Genomic DNA, 18788 nt, shown 5'->3' with positions numbered 1-18788 from the left:
TCAATAATGTACTGAAATTGAAAAGAATGGTTGTATAAGTACAGGGGGCACGGATGAGCATTTTAAAGACATTGTGGAATTTTTAAAATATCCAAAAACTGCTGGTGACATAGCACACTGAAGAATGTCAGCCAGTGCCCCTCTTGGTAATGTGACTACCTAGGAGCTGTGGCTCACTGCCTCCGCCCAGAGGCATGAGACCACCTATCACCAGCCCAGTAAAACATCAACGTTCAAAGTCAGTTTCTACCCAATGTGTGTTTTCTTCACACAATAATAAGGTTGAAAAATCTTAAATCGAACTACCATAAATTGAGGACTATCAGTAAGTTGTTTTACAGAATGTGCATTTTCAACTTTTTCCCAATTTTGCTCTGAAACACCTGACATAATTTCAATTTGGGCTTTTAGTTGTCTTTTTTAAAAAAAAAAAAAAAAAAAAAAGATTTTGACTGCTAGTAGCCCCAGAGTTTATGCCAAATTAATCCAGAAAAATTAATGCCTATAATTATACAATGTCTTTATTGAGATAAAAATGGTGGTGATGTTGTCCACTCTCTTTACTCCCTTTCTGGAGAAACTGTTCTTCTCACTGTTGTCAGATTAAAGTATTAAACTAAGATATGACATTGGCTGAGACATTCATTTTGGAGAGAATGATATATAGCTACAATTTGCATACCACACAACTCATTTTTCAAAGCATACAATTCAATAGCTTTTAGTATACTCACAGAGTTGTGCATCCATCACTACAATTAATTTCAGAACACTTTCTCATCTCCCAAAGAAACTCCACTCCCTTAGCTGTCACCCTTGACTCTAACATAAACCCTAAGCCCTAGGAAACCACTAATTTGTTTTCTATCCCTACTTATTTGTCTGTTCTGGATTTTGGATATTTTATATAAATGGAAGTATATAATACATGTTTCTATGTGACTGGCTTCTTTCACTTTGCATAATGTTTTCCTGATTTATCCATGTAGTAGCAGGCACCAGTACTTCATTTGTTTAATTGTCTAGTAATATTCCATTATATGGATATATCACATTTGATTTATTCATTCATCAGCTGATAGACTTTTTGGCTCTTATGAATAATACTGCTATGGACATTTTTGTGTGGACATATATTTTCATTTTTCTTGGGTTCACATCCAAAAGTGGAAATGCTGGTTCATTTGATAACTCCATGTTTAACAATTTGAAGAACTGCCAAACTGTTTTCCAAATCAGCAATATAATAGGGTTCTATTTTCTTCACATCCTTTGCAACACTTGCTATTATCTGTAATATCTGTTCTTTTTTATTGAGATCTCATCGTAAGCTGAGACACATTCTCAATTGCACCAGCTAAGTCTTGTGGGATACCCAAGCCCTCTCCACACTGGATTCACAGTGAGTTCAAGTCTGAGTTCCCAGGCTCCCTTCTGCTCCTCAAGTCTGACTACTTTTCCTGTTTGGTCATTGCTGCATTCCAATCCCTCCCAGCCCCAGTCCTACTTGAGGCCACTTCTTTACATGAGGCCAAAGGTCTGCACCTGAGCTTCAGACTCTCCTGATTAAGTTTGCAGACTTGGTCTCAGCTTCCCCTAAAAGTCTATGTTATCCCTGGAGCATTTGTTGAGGCTGTCCTGAAATATTTGGATGTTCATTCCACTTGCTTGAAGCATATTTGTCTGACAGTAGTTAAAATTAAGCAAATCTAAGCTTTTAAACTGACCTAATTAAGACTTTACTCTGAGCTTTCACTTAACAAAAGCCACAAGGCACCAAAGGAAACTGCCACGTCCCCATGGATCTCTCTACCTCAAAGGCCATTAATTAGATGGCTGTATTTCCCTATAACAAAGATGATGCCCCATGTAGATTTTTTTTTCTAAGATCTTTTTTTAACACAAGAACATAGTCCTAGTTCTCACTGTTCAGCAGAGGAAAGATGAATGATGTTTCCAGAATTGAATACATGGTTGTCATTTCTGAATCACATAACCATCCTTTATTTATTCCCCAAATTCTCCTCAAATTCTAATATACCATACTGTTGCTCTATCTCCCAAAGGACTTGTTTAGAGAGGGATTCACCTCAAATATCATCCAATTTCTAAAATAGCATATCTTTAATAGTAGTAATTTTTTTACAAGGAAAGAGGAGAAGGTCCTTCAGTGGGCTTTTTGGGCCAATTTACTTATATGTTAAGTCCCTTTAGTCAATTTTCTTAGTCTAAAATTGGTATTTAAGTATCATCTTCTTCCAGAGATTTGCTACTTCTAAATTGGAGTACAAATTCTAAATTCACTCTTTCCACTACAATTCAGTAGTATGTATTATTTAACATTCAAATTTTTCCAAGATGTTACTTCCCAGTGGAAAAAAAGTAATCTATCATCTTATATCTTTAATTTTGTAAAGTGCAAATAAAAGCAACAATCAGTGAACACTACACACCTATCAGAATGACCAATATCCAAAACACTACTACCACCAATTCTGGTGAGGATATGGAGGAACAGGAACCCTCATTTATTGCTGGTGGGAATACAAACTGGTACAGCCAATTTGGAAGACAGTTTGGAAATTTCTTACAAGCTAACCATACTCTTACCATATTATCTAGTGATTATATTTCTTAATACTTTCCAAGGAGATGCAAACTTATGTTCACTCATACACACTCACATACACACTACGCACAGATCTTTCTAATGCGTTTATTTATAATTTCTAAAAACTTGGAAGTTACCAAAGTACCCTTTAGTGGGTGATGTGATAAACTGTGGTACATCCAGGCAATAGAAGATTATTCAGGGGAAAAAGAAATGAGCTATCAAGCCACGAAAAGACATGATAAAACTTAAATACATATTGCTAATTGAAAGAAGCCAATCTGAAAAAGGCTAAAGACAGTATGATTCCAACTATGTGGCATTCTGGAAGAGGCAAAACTCTGGAGATAGTAAAAAGATAAGTCACTGACAACAATTTGTGGTAGAGAGGGACGAATAAGTGGAGTAAAGAGGACTTTGAGGGCAGTGGAAACTATTTTGTATGATATTATAATGGTGGATGCCATTTTTATCAAAATTAATATTACCAATACCATAGAATGTTCAATATCATGGACACTGGGTAAAATGATGCATCACAAAGATCCACTAGTTTAACAGATGGAACCCCCCTTGTGGGGAATGTCAATAAGGAAAAGGCTATGCTTATGTGGGGGCAAGGGATATATGGGTGCACTCTGTACATTCCACTCAATATTGCTATGAACCTAAATTTGTTCTAAAAAATAAAAAGTCAAAGATAAAAGCTTGTTATTACCCTTATAAGTATTGGTAACAATGTCTTTGATATATGTTATGACAAACTGGAATATAATTTCTAGAAACAGATCCTGTTTATATGTTAACAAATCTCAGGAAATGTATAGACCTTTCCAGAATCCATCTCAAGGCAGCATTGTGGAATAAGTATTATCATTGCTCTAAGACTTGTCAATCTCAGGAATGGCATTTGAAACTCAAACTAGAACCCTGACAGTCAATTTGATACCCCCATCTCTTTTATCCATGTATTAGATTTATTAATGAATTTTGTCCATTCTGATTCGATGAGACATCTTGGGTGGTTTCCATTGCACTGTCATCGCTATAAGTCCATCATCATCATGTGTCACCAGGTTAATGTTTTAAGTCTCTTTCTCCTGTTTCCCTGCTTCCTTTGGTCTCCCTTCAAACCATTCTCCACACAGTAGGCTTAAGTCTCTTTTGTCACCCCTCAGCTAAAACTGAATGACTTCCTAGGGCATGACAACAAAAATCCAATCCCCTAGATGTGACTAAGATTTGAGAAGCTCTTCACTGAACCAGCTTCCCAAACCTCATCCAATGCATGAGCACTGTCTTCTTTATTTCTTAAGTTACAACCATATCAATTTCCTTGAGATTTCTTTAGAATCTAGCATCTCTATATGTTTTGTTCCCTGGTCTGGCTCAACCATCCCCTTTTCTTTTGAAATTGTCCTGCTCCTCCAATTGGTCATCTGGAATCTCTGCTCAAATGTACCTTCCTCAGAGAGAACTTCCTAACTAACTCAACAAATTAACCAGTCAGTCTAAAATTGGCTCACCATCAACTCCCTGGTTCTCTCTCGTAGCATTCTTCAAAATCTTCCACAATCTGAAATTACGTTTTTATTTGTATTTACTTATTTTCTATACATTATACAAGTTCTAATAATGTAAGGGCTATTTCTTATTTTATCATCTAGTATGTTGTAGACCTTCATTCAAAAATTATTTAATAAATGAAAGAATAAATGCTCAAAGATATAAATATTTGTTCAAGATAAGAACTAATCATTTTCTAAGTCAGAAACAGAACCATAACTCCATTTTCATCTAGCACTTATGCAATTGCATGATAATTTTCCTCATGTTTTTCTAGTAACATGGAGTAGAATAGTAAAAAGAAAGCCTTTCATTCCAGGTATGGTGGTGCACATCCATAATCCCAGCGATTCAGAAGGTTTAGGCAAGAGAATTGCAAGTTGGAGGGCAGCCTGGGCAACTTAGTGAGATACTCTCTCAAAATTAAAAATACAAAAGACTGGGGAAGTAGCTTACTGGGAAAGTATCCTTGAGTTAAATCCTAGTATGTAAATAAATTTAAAGACTTTCAGAATTCAAAACCCAATTGCAAAGTTACTACATTCCATGACTAACGTGAACCATATACCATTACTACTGCAGATTCAACTACTTTGAATGTGACTATTAATTCTTAATTAGTAATTATTCATAGCTGCATCCAAAATCAGAAAAGACTCAGAGAATAGTTTCTGCTTCAATGTATTGTTCACTGAAGTATGACATCAATATAATGCCTGATTTTGCTATTAAATCAAAATAATGAATGTTCTAATGAGGAATTAATATGAGATATTTTATCAGAATATCATAAATATTCGTTTTGGTGATTCTATGTAGCACTTCATTCATCTCTTCTGGCCTTCAAGTTATCTCTTTTTATTTAAATTTTAGTGAAAAAGAACAAAGTTTATAAGCTCTGCTGAGAATGTTAAAGATTGCATGTTAAATTGGTTTGAATGAAAAATTTTCTATTTGGCATCACTTATTTATCAGAGACTTTATAATGTGGAAAAACCAAAAGTCACAATGCTTGAAAGAAGTCATTAAAATGTCTAATAAGCATTTAAACTCAACAGACTCCTTTGATTTCCAATTTTAAAAAGTTTCCCCTAAATCTTTCTCAGAACTGACTAGCATGTTCAGTCTGTGAAGAATATTCCCACTTAATTCTGGCCATTCTTATAATCCCTAGACATGTATCTACCACAGTGATAATCATCATTGTTTTACAGTGATACATACATGATCGCACATCATATAATTATGTGTGTACTAATGCTCTCCTCTATTTTTATGTTTTTTGCCCGTCTCCTTCATTAAATCATAACTGTCTTCTGATGGAAATCATGTCTACAGCTCAGTCCTTTGAAACTTCCCAAAAAAGCCTCAAAAAGTACTCTGCCCATTGTAGCTATTTAATAAACATTGGCTCACTGCCTGAAGGAAGCAATTGACAGTCATAAAGAATTCACAGTGGTGCATAAATTTATGAATTTAATTTTTTATGTTCCCATGAGAGGTGATACTAAAATATTTTTCTAATCTAAGATTAGATCATCTTTTACGAGCAGATAAGAAAAGGAACACAGTGTCATTTACAATTGTGGCTGCCTAATTTTGCAACAGTGAGCTTTTCACTGTATAAAAGCTGAATTTTCATGACTGAATTGGAAAGGAACGTATTTCTGGGGCGTGCATGTCTTTAATTTGTTCCTTTCATTACAACTCAGATTTGGGATATGTGATGGCAACTTGGGACACCTATATTAACAACCATATTTCATGAGAGCATTTTATAAGATAATTCAAAAATGTGAGGCCACATGATGCATTTGTTGGAGGCAGTACTGATGTTGAATCTGGAAGTTCCTGGGCTCAGACCTTGGACCTGCCACTTACTCATTACATGACTTTGCAAGAGTCTTCTCCACTGAGTCTCTGTTACTTCAACTGTAAAACAGGAATAAAACATTCCACATAGCATTGTTATAAGGAGTGAATGAGAATTTGTAGAACGTTAAATTTGTAGCTAGTGTTGAACACATACCTCATTCATGTTTTTACTAAATCTTCTTTTATAATAGTTTCCCTTTTGTTGTAGATTTTATTACCAGAATGGGAGATGGCAAGGGGAAGATACCATGCAAATCTTTTGGATAATCAGGTGGCTACTGCAACAGGTAGCAACTTGTCTTCATCATTGCTGTTCTTCCCAACGAGAATGCCAAATTTCCATTTATAACTATTAAACCCTATACTTCCTTTGAAATCCAGTTAACATGGCTTATTTTCTTTGGTTTAATCTACCTGAAATTCTCTCTTAATCCTTACTCATTACCTCAGCACGTACCACTTAAATTCCAAATTCAGGAGCTATTTCCTCTTTGAAGTCCCCTAACTCTGAATTCCTCATTCCCTAATCTCAGGTAGAATTGATCACTGGACTAAATTATCTGGCACATATTCCTCTTGTACTCTTCATCACACTTTGCTGGTCCCCCTTGTTCACATCTCCCCCAGGGGACTCCACGTTCATCAAGGGTAGGTTCTGTGTGCCCAGCACATCCCTCAGCTCCTCTACTTCATGTCCATAAATGTATTTGCTGTGAAGGAACCCCTTCAAGAACACTGTACTGCTGCCCCCCCCAGATTCTATCCAAGTAAATCTCCTGCCTCTAGCCCCACAGCCCCCGCCCCTTTATAACTGGACTAATAAACCACATTATTCCCCGACGCATGGTAATGTGTGTGCTGTCTCTCCTTCTTACTAAACAATGAGCTACCTGTGGACAAGAACAGGCTCTTTCCCAAGGAGAGGCTCCTGCCTACCACAGTTTCTCAAATAGTAGATGTTTAGTGAGTCCATCAGAAGCTTGTGACTTATGCTGGCTCTATGAATAGACATTACCATCACAAAAGTTACTGTCATTGCAATCTAATTTTTAAATCCCCAAATAACTGGACAGGTTCACCAAAACTATAGACCAGGAGTTGAAAGCCAACTGGTACTAAAACCACAGTGTACACTTGGTGTAAACTAATAGTGGTATTAACTAAGATTAACTTGATTTTTTAACCACTTTCAAGCATTGTTGCCAAACCTTCCAATTTTTAAAAAGAAAACTGAAATGTGTTTTTACAATATCTTTCAATTTTAATTCTTGGGAACTGATTCATTTAAAAAGAAACAAAAATACTATGTAAGTCAAACTTAATTCATTTATGGATCAGGTAAGTCTGATAAGCTGTGAGGTTTTTCAAAGTATCTTCTCTGGATTGACTCTAAAACTTCCTAGTTACTGAGGGCTTACTTTTAGCAATGCCCCATGCCAGGAATTTTGCATTAATTATACAATTAACTTCACATTCCTGTGATCCACTACCATTCATCTGTGTAACAGGAAGATACCCACTTTATGGATGAGGAAACTGAGACACTAGGAGGTTAAGGTATACACATCAGCTGACATCAACTATGTCAGACTTCCAGGGGCAATCCCAGATTTTTGATTGACTGCAATATAAAAATGGCTTTCAACCACACACAATTCTAAGCACACTGTTATTTCAGTTCTTCCTCTCCTTCTGATATATGAAATACCTAATCAAAACAAAACCAAGGTTGAGAACTGCTTTTCTACAAAATATCATTGAGTTCAATTACTAAGTTTTGCTCTATATCACATGAAAATCCCACCGTAAGCTTACAACTATTCATCTCTCAAAAGCAGCCCACCATAAATATCATAGAAAATAATTAAATAATAATAGCATAGAAAATAATTAAATATCTTTATCCAAACATGAGATTAAAACCTCAAAGAATATAAATAAGCCAGTTGGGGGTACCAGAAAAATGGCACAGACATTTGGAAAAGATGAAACTAATAGTCTACATTCAGCAAGCTTTTCTGAGTATGGACTATATTCAACACTGTGTGTAAGAAGTTAATGGCCTAGAGAAAAGATGATAGTGTCACACTTGAGAGGCGTTTGGACCTAGAATTAATAAGAGTTGGTGACTAATTTGAAGTGGAGGGTAGGTGAGCTGGAATAATCAGAGAGGATGAGTCAGAGAGCAAGGGGAGGGTAATGATGCCATCAACCAAGGTGAAAGAACACAGGGGGCAGGGAAATCATGGTGGGGGTGATATAATGGGGTTTATTGGCAGGAGAAGAGAGGGCCAGTGGGCGCAGTGAAGTGGATGCATGGACAATCACTGAGACAGGAGTCAAGCAGGGAGGCTGTGCTGGACAGAGTCGAGGGCAGTGAGGATGGAGAGGACAGCTGACCAGGCACCACTGTCTTCTGGGTCGTACTGTGAGTCACAGGAGAAGAGCTGGGAAAATTGCCAAACTGCCTAGAGACATGGTGATAATGGAGCAAAGCAGCGCACAAGAGTCCTGTTCCAGTGTTCCAAACAGTATTGTTCTGTCACCATTCATTGATTTCAACTCCATGCAATCATTGTGTGTAGTTTAAGATGTAATGGAGGCCACCAGGTTTTCCAATTGTCTTGTGCAGAGCCCTAAGAAATTTATGGAGGGACTTTAGGGCCTAAAGAACACTGAAGAGGTTGAGTTCTGGATTCCTAACCTAATTCAATCAGTGAAATCCCACCTTGCTCCTATTTTTATTTATTTTTTATTATTTTTTTATTTTTTTATATATTGATTTTCTCAGGTATAGAACACTGATAAAAAGAATGTAATTTCTTTCAAAAATGTCTTTAAAATTAACTGAGGAGTCTTTATCAACTATGAAGAACAACTTAAATAATTTGCCATGCACAATAATTATTTCAGTCAGCTTTTTCACTGCTGTGACTAAAAGTGGCACAGAGAAGCATCTCACATAATGATCAGCAAGCAGAGAGAGAGGTCTCCATCCCAGGTACAAATATACACTACAAAACTACACCCCCAATTCCCATCTCCTCCAGGCACACCCCACCACTTCTGTTACCACCTAGTTAATCCCAAACAGGGGATTAATTCACTGATTGATTAATTCATTGACTCTCACAACCCAATCATTTCTCTTCTGAACTTTCTTTCATTGTCTCACAGGTGAGCTTTTGGGGGGCACCTCACATCCAAACCATAATAGTAATGAAATTTATAAATTACACTGGATTTAAAGGTATCTTATTAAGGGAACTTTCACTAATGTTTCTATTTGTCTTCTTAAATAGCAGAGAAAGAATCAAAATATTCCTAGTGTGCTGTAATCCCAGCAATTTGGGACGCTGATACAGAAGGACTGCAGATTCCATGCCGGCCTCAGAAACTTGGTGAGACCCTGACCAGCTGAGCAAGACCCTATCTCAAAATAAAATATCAAAAAGGACTGGGGATATGGCTGGGTTCAAGCACCCCTGGGTTCAATCCTTGTTACCAAAAAATACACATATATTCCTAGTATGGTAGGATTTTTGCAAAATCTGGCTACACCCATGGGATTATATTGGTTATGTGAAAGTTGATCTATGAGAGTTGTGATCTCAATGCCAGCCAAGTCCTTCAAACTTGGAGAATGACTGACATCACCACTTCCAACCCAGGGCCAGGGCAAGATGGATGGAGAGCTCATTGAAGGGTCAAAGAGAAATTCTTTCTAAGGACCACAATCAAGGCTGTCTTCATGGAGATAAAGGAACAAACCAAGATGAAACCCACTCAGAAAAACTAAACTAAAGCTACACCAAATATAACAAGGTAACAGCAGGAAGTTGAAAAGACGGAGTGATGGTGAGGTTGAGGAATGAGAGAGAAATAAACTCAGCACAAGCCCAGGCCTGCAGGTGGGTGCATGGGAACGTTGAGCTACCTGAAACAGCTGGAGCAGGCAAACAGATGCCTTAATTCTGCCTTGGACAGCACTAGTTCTTGAAGCTTCAGCAGCAAAGACTTTTAAAAACTACATCTCAACTTGCATGATAGCTCATGAGAACTTCTGGATGAACAATAAGAGAAATACATTTTGTAAAATGCTATTAATTGTACAATTGCACTGTACCCTCACCCACAGACTGCTGTGAAAATCACAAAATGTCTCCTGTCTTATCTACATTAGGGGCTGTGTTTTCATAGGCACGTCAACCCCATCATATAGATGTCATCCTATATGATGCCTCAGCCCCACATAGAGGCATGATGCAATTTGAAAAACAAATGAAGACTTGATGCAGGAAGCAGTGCAGGGGGGAAAAATAGGATGCCTGGCCACTGGGAGTTAAACCTGAACTTTGCTGACAGGATAAAAATGTAAGAATCGGCTGCAGAGTCTTTGGGAGCCAGTCAGTGCATACAATATAAAGACAGCCCCCTAGAAATACAGCTGTAAGAGGTCATGACACAGTAATAGAGCAAAGGTTCAGTGGGCAGTTTCAAGCACAGGCAGCAATCACAGAAGAGGAGCCCTCTAGAGAGCTGAAGAGGTAGGATTTGGACATGCAAACAGACGGCTAGCCACTCATTCAATCACAGGTGTGTAGCAAAGGTTTATTAAGTGCTGGTCAAAACCAACATAGACACCAGGACCTGCTTCTTCTTGTCATTTCAAGAAATTCTGGCTTCTTCTTGTCAATCCCTTTCCTCCATTTGCTGATAATAAAAATATTAGGATAATCTAATATTAATTACTGATAATATATAAAATATTTATTACTAGCCATTATGTTAAACTTTTAAAATCTATCATTTAATTTAGCCCTCACAAGAAATTGTGATAGCGGGGGTGGGTTGTAGCTCACCTGCCTAGCACATGTGAGGCACTGGGTTCCATCTTCAGCACCACACAAAAAATAAATAAGTAAAATAAAGGTATTGTGTCCATCTACAATTTAAAAAAAAAAAAGAACAAACTATGATGTCCATTATTATGAACAATGGCACCAATGAATGTCTCTAACACATACATACACAAACAATCACCATCACCCATTCCCTAGTCTTTGATATGGACAATTCACTTTTTTGAAAAGTGTGTGCAAACTCAGTGTAAAGCTCCCCTTCCAACCACATTGTCAGCATGAACTTCTCCTAAATAGAAATTTTGATTATTATCTTCGTGAGGAAATGAAGCACAGAGAAGTTCAGCAATACACCCAAGGTCACACAGGATTTAAATACGAATGCTCTAACCACAGAACACACCCTTGGTATCTATGGGTTTTATTGGCACTCAGAGAGAAAGGAGATTTTTATGAAACTTTAAGCCTAAAATGTAGATTTTTGTACTGTCTACTAATTATTTCAACTAGTTAAGCCTTCTAGCAACCTTAGGCTACAACATACAAGTGCTCGGTTTAACCATTACAGTAGGAATGGTTATAAGGGTGCACAACGAAGTAGAAAACTATTTTCAGTACTCATTCAATTTGACTTCGGAAACTTGTAAAGTCATTTATCCCCATTCATAAAACAGAAGTCCCAGCAGCCCACCAGATTTCCTGTTTGTTATTCCCTGAGACAACCATAAGCTGTTCATTCATTTTTGTGACTCAGCTTCCTTGTGTCTCACCCCTCTTCAGTTTTGTTCTCCCTCTACTTCTGTTGCCATTTGGCCTCTTGCTGTTTGTGTTAAAAATACCTTTCCAACACTGTGACCAAATACCTGAGATAATCAATCTTGAAGGAGGAAAGGTTTATTTTGGCTCACAATTTCAGAGATTTCAGTCCATGGTCAGGGAACAGGTTGATTTGGGGCCTGTGATAAGGTAAGTGCAACATGGCAGGAGCATGTGGTAGAGAAAGCTGCTCATCTCATGGTGGATGGGACACTAAAGAGAGAAAGAGGAGAAGCCAGGGTCCCAATATCCCTCTCAAGGGCACACCAAACTTCTTTCTATTAGGCCCAAGTTCCTATAGTTTCCACCACCTCCTAATAGTGTCACAGGCTGGGGACCAAGCCCTTAAAACAATAGGCCTTTGAAAGACACTTATTTAAACCATAGCCTTGTGTCTCACCCTATAAAGTCCCAAGAAGAGAAGATCCAATTTTGTTGGTAGGTCACCATCTAAACTGGAATACCCCATTGCATTTGAGTCTCTTATAAATTTAAAGATGGATTTAAAACATAGAACTACCATTTGATCCAGCAACCCCACTACTGGGAATATATTCAAAGGAAATAAAATCAGCCTGTCAAGAGAAATCTGCACTCCCATGTTAACCGCGGCATTATTGATAATAGTCAAGATGTGGAATCCAGCTGGGCCCCACAAGGGATGAATGTGCTATATATACACACAATGGAATATTACTCAGCCTTAAAAGGAAATTCTGTTATTTCCAACAATATGAATGAACCTGGAGAATGTTAAGTACATTAAGTTAGAAACGAAAGACAAGTACCACAGAATCTCAATTATATATAGAATCTAAAGAAGTTGAACTCACAGAAGCAGAGTAGGATGGTGGTTAGCAGAGATTGGCAGTGGCATGGATCCCTTTTACAAAATTTCAGTTAGACCAGAACAAGGTCAAAAGATCAAATGTAGAGCACATTTGGAGACTACAGTTAATGTATTGTGTACTTGAAAGTTTCTGAAAAAGTAGATTTTTAAGTATGTGTGGGAAGCCACTCCTGAGCTATTTAGCGTCTTTACTCAGCCTTGAGTCCAGGAGATTTTGGTTTGGCACTGCAAGTCAACTTTGTGGCTCCTCCCACTTAATGGATTACACAATGCATGTGACCTCTGTCTTTGCTGAGCTAAGAAATCAGATCTCGTAGCTCCGGAGTTGGGTGTGACCCACGGGGAACTGGACAGTCCACCTCCTACCTTAATTGGACAAGAACGTTCTGTAGAAAGCCTTTGAAGTTCCCCCATATCAATAAAGCAAACCCAAGCTCTCACTCTCTCTTTCCAGTATGGAAGGTCAGCCCTTAAGGTTAAAGAGCCATCCCACCCGACTCTCTTTAAAACTATTTTCTGTGTTGAGTGATTTTTCATCATATTTCTCAGCCAGTCCACTGCACGCAGGGGAACCTAGCTTCCATCGCCTGCACAGGCCGCAGGCAAGAAGTACGCTTACCAGAAATAACTGATAAGTACATGAGTAATACATTGATTAGCTTGATTAAGCCCTTTTATAATGTATGCATATTTACAAATACCATGTTGTACAACTTGAATATATATAATTTTTATCCATTGAAAAAACTTTTAAAGAAAGACAAATCACAGGGAGGAAAACATACTGAAGAGAATGCATAAGGAGAAGAAAACTTGAAAAATTATTAACATATTTGTAGAGATAAAAGAAAAATATATTCATGCAAAAAAATATGTTAGTATAAAAAAGATTATTCAGAAATTTTAAAATGAGTTCTGGAAAAAAATTAAAAGATGGTAGTAGGGTTTCAGTAAATAACAGTGAAAATGAAATGAAATACTAAAAATATTCAATTCATCAAAAAAAGACAGAAAATAGGAAAGTTGAACAATAATTATTTGGGACAAATAGAAAACCAACATAATGGATGATTTAAACCCTACCAGAAATCTCCATCTTGTTGTCTTAGAAACCAAATTCCTTAACAAGATGCCAAAAGTGTAAAAAGTAAAATCAAGAATTAATACATGGGATGGAATTAAACTAAAAACCTGCTTCACAGCAAAGGAAATAATCAATAACATGAAGAGAGAACCTACAGAATGGAGAAAATCTTTACCACATGCACCTCAGAGCAGTTATCTCTAGAATATATAAAGAACTCAAAAAACACCAAAACAAAACAAATAACCCAATCAATAAATGGGCTAAGGAACTGAACAGACACTTCACAGAAGAAGAAATATGATCAGTCATCAAATATATGAAAAAATGTTCAACATCTCTAGTAATTAGAAAAATGCAAATTAAAATTACATTGAGATTTCATCTCACTCCAGTCAGAATGGCAATTATCAAGAAAAACAAGCAATAATAAATGTTGGCAAGGATGTAGGGATAAAGGTACACTCATACATTGTTGGTGAGACTGCAAATTGGTGCAACCACTATGGAAAGCAGTATGAGAAAACTTGGAATGGAACCATCATTTGACTCAGCAGTCCTACTCCTCGGTTTATACCCAAAGGACTTAAAATCAACATACTACAGTGATGCAGCCACGTCAGTGTTTATAGCAGCTTGATTTACAATAGCTAAACTATGGAACCAAACTAGATGCCTTTCAACAGATGAATGGATAAAGAAAATATGATACACAATGGAATATTACTAAACCTTAAAGAAAAATGAAATTTTGGCATTTGCAGGTAAATGGATGGAGCTGAAGAATATCATATTAAGCAAAAGAAGCCAAATCCAAAAAACCAAAGGCTGAATGTTTTCTCTGATAAGCGGATGCCAATCTATAATGGGAGGGGTGGGTTAGAAAGAATGAAGGAACAACTTTGAATTGTGCAGAAAGAAGTGAGGGGAGGGGAGGGGGCATAGGGATGGGAAGGATGGTGGAACGAGATAGACATTATTACTCTACATACATGTATGATTACACTGCTGGTATAATTCTGCACCATGTTCAACCAGAGGAAGGAGAAGTTGTTCTCCATTTGGGTACAATGCATCAAAATGCATCTACTGTCATGTGTAAATAATTAGAACAAATTAAAAAATAAAAGTATATTAATTTTTTAAAAAATGTGGTATACATACAAACGGAGGAATGAAGGGAAAGGAGGGAGGTTGGGACTAGGAAAGACTTTCCTATGTTCATACATGAATATATGACCAGTATAATTCCACATCATATACAACCACAAGAATGAGAATTTATATTCCATGTATGTTTAACATATCAAAATACATTCTACTTTCATGTATAACTTTAAAGAAAAAAAATTAAAAAACTAAAAAAGAAACCCAATCAGACAGAAAACTAGTTAAATAAAATATCCAAACACTCCAATTAAAAATTAGAAATTGTCAGTTTATATGGAAAATAAGAAAAAAAGACCCAACTATAAGCTATGTATAAGAAATCAATTTAAATATAGAATAGATAACATTAAAAGATGAAAAAGATGTACAGTGAAATCCTGAAAAGACACACAAGGAAACATTTTGGTATAATTGAAATGGCTCAGAAATTCATTGTCTATACGTTGTCAAACTTACCAAATTGTTCTCTTAAGAGAGTTTTGTTGTATATAAGTTAAACCTCCAAAAAGTGGAAGCTTAAAAATTGAAAAGATAGAAATTAAAAACAACAGAAAGACTAAAACTAACACTAAGGAAATCTCTCAGAAAGTAGAATCATAACAAAGGTAGTAAATAGCAGAACAAAAATAAGAAAATTAGAGGATTTGGTATCTAGAATATTAAGTGTGTTCCAAAAGAGAAGGTCGTGGGAGGAAATCAAAATCCAGTTCAAAAATGATTAACAGAACTGAAGGAGACAGTTTTCCAAAGGGAATGCCCGGTGCAATGGATGAAAACTGTCCCACACAACAGTGCATTATTGTACAATTTCAGGCCAGTAGGAGGACAAGCAGACACACACATACAATATTCCAGAGAGAACAGGTTTTTCACACAATCAGAAGCAACTCCCAGGACGAGATGAGACAGGACTCCATGCAGCAGGCCTGGAGAGCCACCGTCCAAACATAAGTAACTTACAAGTTCCTATGAAAGTTACTTCCCAAAGAGGAAGCTGATAAGAGTAACTTGTGTTCATAAAACATTTAGATAACTTGGAGAGAACATAAGGTTAACTTTCTGATAAATACATAAAAAGAATTATCAACAAAGACAATAATCATTAGTTCCAGGAAAAGCAAAACATTGCACCTGCAAAGAAAAATAATCAGAGGGTCCCATATTACTCAGGTATAACCAGCATTTGTACAGCCGCAGTTATTTGAATGCCAAATGTGGATCCAACCCAACCAGACCCCTAAGATATTGTAAAACTATACTGAGAGATGATGTCTGGGTATGGGATTGGGGCAACCGACCATGGAGGAGAGCGAAAAAGAGCTGACACTTCACCTTCCGAAGAGAGAAAACAGTAGATAATGGCTAAAACAAAAATCAGTTACTTACAGATGTCCAGACACAGAATGGCCACAAAAATATTTAAAAACAGGGAAAAGTGTTTTCCTGTGGGCAGCAGGAAACATGAAGGTGAGGGAGCCTCATGGGCAGGGACTGTCCTTTTTCGCAAGGAGCCTCATAAAACTCCTTGACTCTCTACACAAGGTGTATGTGCTATTTGACATAAAGATTTTTTTAATTTAAAAACATTTTTTTAAAAGCCTAAAGATGTTTTTAGCAAAGCAAAAGCAAATTAAGAGAACAGGAGTAGGACAGACTTATGAACATGGATACCACTTTGCTTCTCCCAAACCCCTCCATCACACCTTTCGTTGAGTAGAGTAGCACATAAAATATACCCAGCAGCAGGTGTTATAACACTGGGTCCCCTCGTGTCTAGTTAAATTACTTGTGTGATTAGCATAGTACTTCTTTTGAAGAGCTCAGCTGCAGGACTGAGAATATTAAGCTTGGAACATTTCAACACTATGAAATTAAAAACAAGGCCAATGTAGGAAAAGAAAAAACAATAATGAGAGAGAACAAGCAAATTAAATCAAATCTTCATTAGAAGGCAATTAAGACCAAGCCCCAGAAAAAGTCTATAGCTTCCCCAGGATGCTGTAAGTGATATACATTAGTAGTACTGTGGATTCTTTTGTGAGACAGTTCCACCTTATGTCACTGTTTACCACTTCTGCTGTTCATTTTCCTAGAAAAACTCAAATACTCTTTGACCTCCTGAAACTTTCAAAAACCAGTTCCCATCCCCCCCACCCCTTAATTCAACTAAGATCACCTGAGTCTAGTGGAGAACATGTGTAATCAGGACTGCCTGTGGCTTGATCTCTCTTTTATTTGTGCTTTGTCCTGGCTTTGGGAAGTCAAATATTAACTTCAAGTAATCTGGTCTGGTTCTGTCCTGGATTCCTGGAACTTGTCTTTTTGATTCAGCCTCTAATGGACATGCAGGCATAGACTTGTAGAAAACTGGAAACCTGTTTCCACTATTAACTCTTTGGGCTCAAAATCTAGTTATTATTTAACAGAAGTGGCTAAAAGTCATTAGAACATCTCCCATTTTCATTATGAGCTGGTCTATTAATCTTTCACTCCACAGTCCCCCCTTTTCTGTAAGCTTTAAAGTAAAAGCAGATACGGAGGAGGATGGTAATAGTGATAATTAATTTTAATCTGACTTTAAAATATGAAAGCAGAAAAAAGTTTAATTAGAGAGGGCCTGACATTAATTCCCTTTTATTGTGTACTTTCTCTATGTTAGCCACTGTGTGAGACTCTTTGTATAACATTATCTCTAACCCTCAAGATGACTCTTCAAGTAGCCATTATACATGCAATTCACAGGTGAGCACGCCAAAAGTCTATGTGATACAGTTTTCCCTGGATCTCCCATAAGCCACGTTAGCAGTGTACCCGACTTGAATCCCATCATCGCTGAGTCAATACAAATGACTGTCCACTATCTTGGAAAGAGATACGTTCTGGTAAATTATACCATATTATACAATAGCAAATTATACCTACCTCATAGTGTTGTCACAAGGACTACATAAGTAAAATAAATAATGCAGCTGCACACCGAGCCCACTGCTGTAAACATAGCAAATGTTTAATATGTTAGCTCTTAAGGTGATTATTACCGTCATTAAATATTCAACAACACAGTAACATTCCCTTTCTCCTCTTTTTATTTTCTCTTCTCCATTAGCCAAACAACATGCCTTGAAGTAGAAAAGGGGTGGTTCCATGACTTAGGAGCATTATTTAAATAAATGCTCTTGCTCCAGATCCCTGCTAGTTGATGTACAGTCCTGCAAGATAGAGCTTGTTTTGTGATTCACAACCTTGGTACTTAACAGGAGTTGGTACCGATCAGAAACTATTTTTTCTGACTAGGATAGTCCTTTGGCAGGCTATCATACTGAAAGGCTTGTCCTCCTTCCTTTGAGCTGCCAGGACCAGCATCATAAATAAAGATACTTATTGAAACAACAGGCTCCTGTTCATTCCCTCCTTGCATGTGGACAGAGAAGAGGCAAATCCACCATGCGGTTTGCATGCATTTCTAACACTATGAGCCTACTCCTGGCACTGCTCTGCTCTGATACAAACAAGTGATCCTACTTCCAGCTGATGATGGATTGCCGTCAGCCAAGCCTGCACACTTACCACCACTGAGAGTTTCTCACAATGTGCTTAATACATTCCTTGTGCTTACTTTACAATTTTCCCTAGGGCCTCCCTTATACATTCCCACATGATATTCTTATGATAAATTTAAATTTCTTCCCTTTATTCCCTCCCAACAAATACCCCCCAGTACCTGGTAAGTTTTTCTTCCCTTTTCTCCCTCACCTGAGCATCTCAACACCTGGATCTCAATCTTGACTGTTTTTCTAGGTCTCCGCCTTGTGATCTAACCCTGAGACTATTGTTTACTTCTTGGCTGCTCTAAGGTTGCTTGCTCATCTCCTCCTCTCCTCCTCCCCTTCTTCACCTCTTCTTTAGTCCTCTCTTGGAGTTTCTACTAACAAAAATGTGGGAAAATTTTTGGCC

The sequence above is a fragment of the Callospermophilus lateralis genome, chromosome 4, assembly GCF_048772815.1.
Source record: "Callospermophilus lateralis isolate mCalLat2 chromosome 4, mCalLat2.hap1, whole genome shotgun sequence".
Lineage (NCBI taxonomy): Eukaryota > Metazoa > Chordata > Mammalia > Rodentia > Sciuridae > Callospermophilus > Callospermophilus lateralis.
Note: the sequence above shows the minus strand (reverse complement) of the source record.